Source organism: Oxyura jamaicensis, chromosome 19 (genome assembly GCF_011077185.1).
Source record: "Oxyura jamaicensis isolate SHBP4307 breed ruddy duck chromosome 19, BPBGC_Ojam_1.0, whole genome shotgun sequence".
NCBI classification, from domain to species: Eukaryota; Metazoa; Chordata; class Aves; order Anseriformes; family Anatidae; genus Oxyura; species Oxyura jamaicensis.
Window position 1 is genome coordinate 11,618,726 of NC_048911.1, and position 8,022 is coordinate 11,626,747.

At 48.0% G+C, this 8,022-nt stretch overlaps 2 long non-coding RNA genes across 2 annotated transcripts in view; one reads left to right on the forward strand and one right to left on the reverse strand.

Moving 5' to 3' along the window:
• Positions 1–4,262: 4,262 nt before the first annotated feature.
• On the reverse strand, positions 4,263–5,319 carry LOC118176375. The gene is made up of 2 exons (XR_004755382.1): positions 5,047–5,319; positions 4,263–4,548 (listed from the first exon to the last, which is right to left on the reverse strand). It is a non-coding gene; the product is annotated as an uncharacterized LOC118176375 (long non-coding RNA).
• Positions 5,320–7,442: 2,123 nt separating this feature from the next.
• Positions 7,443–8,022, forward strand: part of LOC118176376 — a 17,500-nt gene continuing 16,920 nt past the window's right edge. The window contains exon 1 of the long non-coding RNA XR_004755383.1: positions 7,443–7,455. This is a non-coding gene — a long non-coding RNA (uncharacterized LOC118176376). The remainder of the gene's footprint in view (positions 7,456–8,022) is intronic.

The following is an 8,022-nucleotide window of genomic DNA, read 5'->3' on the forward strand; positions in this document are numbered from 1 at the left end:
TCCTCAAGGAGGAGGCACTTTTCTCTGCTTTTTTATTAAGGTAACTTTACAAGCACAATCTTCCATTTGTGGCAGTCAGGACTTGATCAAAATGTGTTCCCTGATGGGTCACGTGTCCCTAGACAGTGACAGCCTGTCCCTCAAGTGTGCCACAGAGGCAGACTAAGGCTGGAAGGGAGAGGAGCTTTATTCCTCTAGAAATACAAAGGGCTCAGCTTAGTTAAGGCTTCAGAAAAGAGGCAGAAAAAAGGCATGGAATAAGAAGGTTGCTGTCATCATCCGTGATTCTAGTGGTTATGCTAACTTCTCCTGCAGTATTCTCGGCCCTCAGTCAGCTCAGTCCACCATTGCAGATGCCAAAGAGGGGGGGTAACAAAACCTGCAGCTGAAGGGAGGGTAAGCTATCTTGCTCTTGCCAGCTAGTGTTTCCTCATGGCTTTGTAAGGCTCCTTCTCACACGGAGAACTAAGAGCCAATGAGGCAAAGCAGTTTGTCAAGAAAATTGTGAAAATACTGAGAAACTCAACTCAGCTTTTTGTCTGGTATGTGCATTTAAAACTTATGGCCTGCAGGCAGTTTCTTTTCACATCTATTTCACTAGTTGTGAAGAACAATTAAGAACACAAAATTAACAATTTGGGGACTGAGTAGTAAATTATGCGGGGGAGTTGTAAGGCAGAGATGAATGTTGGAAGAACAGCTTTCTAATTTTGTGCTGTGATGCAGAAGGACAGTTGGAAACTAATCCTGAGAGCTGAACGCAAGGTTACAATCACTTGCAGCTCTCCCTAAGCATAATACTAAAGCTTCAGCAGAAGCAAAAAGCAAGTTGTTGAATTACTTCCTTACTAATCAAATCACAAAAGGGCGAGCAAAATAAAGCTCAAACTCCATTCTCCACTCTTCTGGGCAGACCCATTAATGGGACCTGGACCTATAACAAGTGAATGAATTCATCTTCAGTACTTCATCAACACAGCTGCAGCACTAACACGCATGGAGACAGAACTAAGAGAGGAACCGCAGCATTGACAACCATGATGATAAAAAGATGAATTCACCAGCTGTCACCAGCTGTCTTCCTACAATCCAAGTAACTGTCACTGAATCTCCTCTCTGCAGATGGCACATGCTCCACACATTGCCTTATTAGTCATGCTATATTTCAAAGGGTAGGCTCAGCCTTGGACCATGTTACAGTTTTCCTAAGAAAGGCAACAACTGGCTCCAAATGAAGGTTATTCACAGTCAAGAAGCCATACCTCCCCTCCAGAGAGCACACTGGCTAAGACAACATGCAGAAAAGCCTCTGTGGAAAAGATCCCACGCCTGTGCAACAAAGCAGAGCAAATATGTATCTTGTGTGAATATGGCAGTCAAGACAGAGGAAGCTACATTGAAGCAGTTCTTGGAGAAGCTGGATTTGATAACCCAGTTACAGCAGGGACTCCTCCTGACAGCAAGAAAGATGAGAGAGAACTAAATGGACAGCAATCAAGAGTATGCAAAAATTTTCCAATATCCAAGACAGTGGAAGCTAGTAAATACCACTGAACCTGTATTTCATGACACTGCTCAGAAAAGGCACAGCATATACGAGAGTCAAGTTGGATGTGTCAGGTAGTGAGGATCTTTCTCCACCAGTAGCTCCTAAGGCCACTTATACCCCAGCACCATCTATCTACTTTTGCTCACTTCTGGTCCCTCAGGGCAAAAGTTACTATAGCCAGAACAGCTCTGCAAGGCTACCAGCTAGAGCACACATCCAGGGATCTAGCTGGTTTCCAGAGAAACATCACTTCCCCTTCCCACTGTTTTGTTTTACAATTGAATCACTTCACATCTACCCACAGAAGAATGGAAGTGACATGAATGCCTCCCAAGGCAGGGCAGAGCCTCTTAATGCAGATCTACCACCAATGAAATAACTGTAACTGCTGCCTATAATACAAGCCAAAGAAAGAAGCTGAGGAATGCAGCTGAAATGATACCATGTGACTCAGGCCTCAAACACACAACATTGTGACTTCATCGTGTCTTCTCATTCTCTCAAAAAATCCTCTGCAACCCCTTACAGCATGAGTAAAGCTCCCTCTAGGACTATAAACCTCCAGAGCACCCTCAGTTGCTTGTCATATTCTCTCACTCCTTTACCTCAGCTGAGGGAGCAGAGAAGTGGATATTCTGTGTTATACATTGCAAATACATACCAGATGATCCTGGATGCTGGCATTTTGCCTGCAGGGACAGAAGTCAGCCATGCCCAAGTGCTAACTTTGAACACGCTTGCTCAGCAAGCTTAGGCAAATCATTTCTCTCTGGCCTCAGGGTGAAACACACAGGCAGACTCACTCAGGCAGTGAAGCGAGGAAAAGAAGTTCCCTCTCACCATCCCATCCACCTTTACAGAGCTGCTACAGTGGTCTTGGCAGTCATGGTATAAACAAGAAAACAAGATAATGGAGATAATCACCAGAATGGACGTTTTGTTTGTTTGTCTAAAGATAGAAAGCTAGAACTTAAGGCTGTCACAGTGCAGCCTTAGTTACCAAACCAGACAGGCACTGAATTAATTGGAGGTCAAAGACAAGTATGAGTAGCAGAGAGCAGGTTTGCCACCATAGAAAATAGATCGGTTCCTTCCCAAGGGAAACGGGTATTGGGATGTTTTCCTTCTTCAGGCAGGGACTACTGGCTAATATTGTACAACTACAATTTTAGTATTGTGTTCCCTCAAACAACCTTCACTTTTTCAAGGCCCATGACATTGACTGAGCTCCTCTAGCTAAATTTCCAGTTGGCCCACCTGTCTGTCATTCCCAGGTTAGCTGATGAAACAGAAAATGGAACATTCATATTAGAAAGAAGTAAGCTCCTATTATGCTTGAGTACACTCAGATGACTAAACTCAGGAAAAAAAAAAAAAAAAAAAAAAAAAAGTGGCCAAACTGCCTCATAAAATACAGCATTTTGTTTTTAATCAGATATATAATCTCCATTGGAAAACTACAAGCACCAGCAAATCCAGCAGAACAACCCATCAAGCAAAAACAGTCTTATTGCTAAAGTCTGAATGCACTTAATTTCTGCTTTTAAGCATTAGATTTTATTATGCCTTTCCCAGAGGGCACAAAGAACCTTCTGCAAAGATGCTTCCTCAGAGGTGCTCTTTGAGCACATCGGTAGCATGTCAATGTGAACAAGGTATGTGCTGCCTGCCTCCCCTTTTTGTGGCATTGGAGTCATACTCCACCAAGCATTACTCTTTGTGGTATGCACCTGGCTTCCTCTGGCCTCGGCACCCATGGTCTCTGACATACAGTTTGTTTTCATCCACAAGTGGGGCTTGGCATTCAGGTGTCCCACAGAGGCTGTGTCAGGTGACAGCTCTTTGCAGATGCCACTCATATATCCATATCACTTTGCACTCAGTAAAAAGTGCCTCAACGCAGAACTCCAAGGTTACATACACTGTCAGGGTGGGAGGGAGGAAACACCAATCCCAAGGACTCTTGAACAACTTAAAGGTTCCTCAAGGTTTCAGGACAGTCCCAGTGCTGTTCACAGGGCTACCAGGGATTTCTTTTGCATTGCCATGGACATTTGGCAAGTAGGAACTATTGGCATCATCCAGAGGACAGCCAGGATGCCTTCACTATTATGGAGTCCCAAGGCTGCTCCTGCATTTGCTGTCAGCACCCTGAGATGTTCACAGCATGTCTGGTGCCAGGGGCCAGTGCCTTCACTGGTGAGGTTGGGAGATGAAGTTCCCAGGGGAACAGGTGACTTCCCATGAGACACATCAAGCTCCATTGCATGCATTAGCAGGCCTTTGGTGTGTACCAAGGCTCTCCATGTGTCACGCAACGTGTGACAAAGTTTTTCTGTTTTGCTTTCTCCTGCATTCTAGACTTTTCCTTGTGCTTTTTCATGTTCTCCTGGTCTTCTAATCCCATTTTGGCATACCCTTGGGCCTTTCCTTTACCTTTCTGTACTCCCAGAGTTATTCATTTGACTCCCTGTACCATGATGTTTTTCATTTTTTCCCCCACTATTTTTATTGCATTGTAGAACTCACCATTTGTTCTCTTAATACATTTCTCTCCCTATTGCAAAATCCAAGGCCCTCTCTTTAGCTGTCAGCAAGCCATTCTTAGAATCTAGAACACATCTCTGCTGCTCTGGCAGGCACAGTCGCTCCAGTGGGGCTAATGGCAATGGGCCACGTTGGGCGACAGTCTTCCGCTCATGGTCTGCTAGTCGGTAGCGGAGACGCTGCCTCTCGCCCTGCCTACAGGGGGGGGGCACTCTCTGGGCAGCCAGAGGAGCAACAGACCAAACAGCCAAAAAAAGTGCAAAGACCCAGCCCTGCTTACAGGGAGGGCACCCAGCACAAACCAGCTATGCTCTCACATGACCACAGCCCCGGTGACAGGGGGTTCCTTTTACCCTGGCTGCCTTTCTCTTGCCACCTCATCAGTCCTCCGCTCCTCTTGCCTCACAGCTCCACACCAGGACTCTTCTTTCTTCCTCCTCCACCATCGGATGCTGCAAAAAGGAAGGATGACGCCATCAGACAGGACAAGAGCCAGCTCCTACAGCTGAAGGATATGGGGATGCCCACTGCGTCCATTTGTCCTCTTGTTACCACAGTTTTTCCCTGCAAAAATGCTTAGTTTATCCCCTTCAAGGTACCTCAGATTTTAACCCATAATTTTAATTTTGTATCCTCTAATGTTACTGTAGATTTTCCCTTTCAAAATGCTCCATTTGTCCCCTTCTAGGTACCTCAGATTTTAACCCATAAATATATTTGTAGCTTTATATGTAGTTTATATGTAGCTTATATCTAATGCTACCACAGGTTTTCCCTGCAAAAATGCAAATTCTCCCCTCTAGGTTTCACTAGATTCCACCCCCTAACAGTGTCATTCTCTACCCTCTGAAGTTACCTCAGATTTTATCCCTAAGAATATCATTTTATACCCCCAAATGTTACCACAGAACTTCCCTCACACAATACTCCATTTGTCCCTTTCAAGTTACCTCAGATTTTAATCCATAAATGTAGTTTCTTATCCTCTAATGCTATCACAGAATTTCCCTTACACAACAGTAAATTTCCCCCTAGGTTTCATTAGATTCTCTCCCCACCCTGTGTCATTCTTCATGTTCCTCAGTTCCTGGGACAGGGAAAGCCTCTGGCGGGGGCCGGGGCCGGAACCGCGGGGCGGGGCGTTCAGGGATGGCGACCGGACGGGGGGGACGACGGGGGCAGGTCAGAAAGCTCAGGGCTAGCTCCGGGACGTCCACAAGCACAGTTGGCTGTGAGCAGCGTGCCCTGCAGCATGCCGGGAGTTGAGGTCTTTGGGCTACGGGCTTCCGGTCGGCCAAGTTGCTTTCCGGGGCACGCCGGGAAATGTAGTTTCACGTTGCCACTCAGCTTCCAAGCCCGGAGCGGCACCTGGGCAGTTTGGAACAGCAGTTCCTTCTTCCGCGTCAGTGAAGCGGGGTGCCATTTCTTGCCGTTTTCGTGCGGTGTTCCGCCTGGTTCCCGCTGCTTCCCTTTACGACTAGACGGTTTTGGAAGCCATGGCTGCAGTTCTGCTTCCGCGCATGGGCGGAGAAGGTTGGGTCGCCACGAGCGCCGGGGCGGTATCAGATGACACCTGCTGGCCAAACAGCGGTACTGCAGGCGAAGAGGCGTCACAGCAGCGACTCGCTCTCTGCTCCCACCTGCTGGACAAAAATTGGTATTGCAGACGGAGATACGCACGTGGCACTCTGCTCCCACCTGCTGATGAAGAATCGGCACTGCACGAGGAGAGTCTTCGCGCATGAGCCATAGCCGTGGCCAGGCCTCGTGCCCCGCAGAATGGCGGGACTTGTGGTCTTTAGGTTCCGAGGCTCTGTACTTCTGGTTTCCGGGGCATGTCAGGAAATGTAGTTTTGCATTACTACTCGGCTTCCAAACCAGGAGCGGCACGTTGCTCAGGGCAGTTATTTTTTCCCCTCCCTCGACAGTGTGGTGTGCATTTTTTCTGCAGTTTTCACGTGTAACCTTCCGCCCGGATCCCGCTGCTTCCGTTAACGAGAGAACGGTTTGTGAAGCCGTGCCTGCCCTTCTTTGCACGGGCAAGCGCCGCACTCTGCCGTCACATCCTGGCCGAAGAGTGGTACTGCAGGCGGAGAGGCACCACAGCGGCAACTCGCTCTCTGCTCCCACCTGCTGGAGAAAAATAAGTACCGCAGGCGGATATGCGCAGCGCATGCGTAGTAGTGGCGCGTTGAACTCTTCTCCCACTTGCTGGCGAAGAATGGGTACTGCAAACAAAGATGTACTCCGCATGCGCCGTAGCGGTGTCCAGGCCTCGTGCCCCGCAGCATGCCGGGAGTTGTGGTCCTTGGGCTCCGGGCTTCCGGTCGGCCATGGTTGTTCCCGGGGTATGCCGGGAAACGTAGTTTTGCCTTGCCGTTCGGCTTCCATGCCAAGAGCAGCACGTTGATCAGGATGGTTATTTCCTCCCTGAGAGAGCGGGGAGTGCAATTTTCTGTGATTGCGGTGCCACCCGGGCAGAATCTCATATAGAGCTAACGACCTGCTGAGGGAAAGGAGCTGGGAAGAGAGAGGTATTGCAGCAGGTATGCTGTTGCTGTGAGGTGCCTCAGGGTGTGCTTTTTTTCTTGTCTCTGCAGGTGCCTAGTGCAGGCTTGAACAGGGAAATCCCCATGTCACCAAGCAGTGAGGGAAGGTGAGAGTGTTGTCAGCCCTTAACCAAAGTGAAGGCAAGACGTTCAGTTGTCTCCTTCTGAGGGTCTGAGGTGAGGCTGCTTGGGATAGAGGAGCAGTGTGGCAGGTGGTTGCTTGCAAACACGGTGGTCATTTTGTCCTTTAATATTCCCAGGTGACATGGGTGATACTGGCTGCTCCTTTTGAGCTTGGATTAAATTTCCAGGTACAGAGGCAAGTGGACTGCTATTTTGAAATGATAAATATGGGGTCACCTGTGTTGTTGAGGGATGTGTGGTAATGCTGGCAGCTGAATGTTTATCTCCTGACTGTGTTTTCCTTTGTTCAGGCTGAAACGCAGTGTACAGTACAGGATGTCACAAACCGAGCTGCCTCTGGAGTGACTCTGGTGAGTGATGAACAGAAGAAGCAGTTATTTTTGGGATGCGGTTGTCACTGCAGTTATTTTACTACATGAAATAAATTAAAATTCCAGTTTGCCATTTAGATGTACTATAGGTGGCTTAAGAGAACAGGTGGAAGCATCTGCCGTGTAGGGTAGGTAAGCAGCTGAGGTAAACAAACGGATGAGAGTAACTGTCCTAAGGGTACTCTGGCTGTTGCTGCTGTGGTTGCTTTCTCTTCTATTTATCAGCGGCCACAGGCAAGGTGGGCTATGATACTCTTTAGAATAGGAGCAAAGCAGGTCACCTGAATGCTGTGTTGTTCCTGAGAAAGGTGTTGTAGAGAAAAAAGGTTGCCTGGTGTGGCAGTTCCTGTTGGCGGTCTTCCTCCGTAGGTGAAGAGGTGCCTGAAGCCCCATCCTGTGTGGGCTGAGCATGTCTTGCTGAGGCTGAAGCCTGCTTTCCAGCAGGTCCCAAAGCTGTGTTGGGGCTGAAATGCTGTGTCTGTATTTGGGCTGGGGTTGTGCCTTGGTGAGTGTGGGGATGGGTTTTAAGTCGTTGCAGCAGAGGGCTGGGATCCAGTGCCCTGTAGTGTGTTTTGACCCATCAGCATAGCCTTTTGTTTTTCAGGTAGCCTACTCAGGTGCCTGATTTTTTTCCTGCAAGTGATGTTACTACATGGAATTGTTTTATTTGGCGTGTAATCTGTTATGCTCCTAGATTGTTCTTCCTACGTAAAAGAAAGGTTTGAGGTAATTTCAGCTGAAAAGGTTTCAGGTACTTGCTTGGTCATATTGTCCTTTCAATATTCAAAGCTGAAGCAGAAGTATGGGTGAGCGGGGGGTACTGCAGGCATGGAGAAGTCGCGCATGCGCGGTGGCAGCCGCG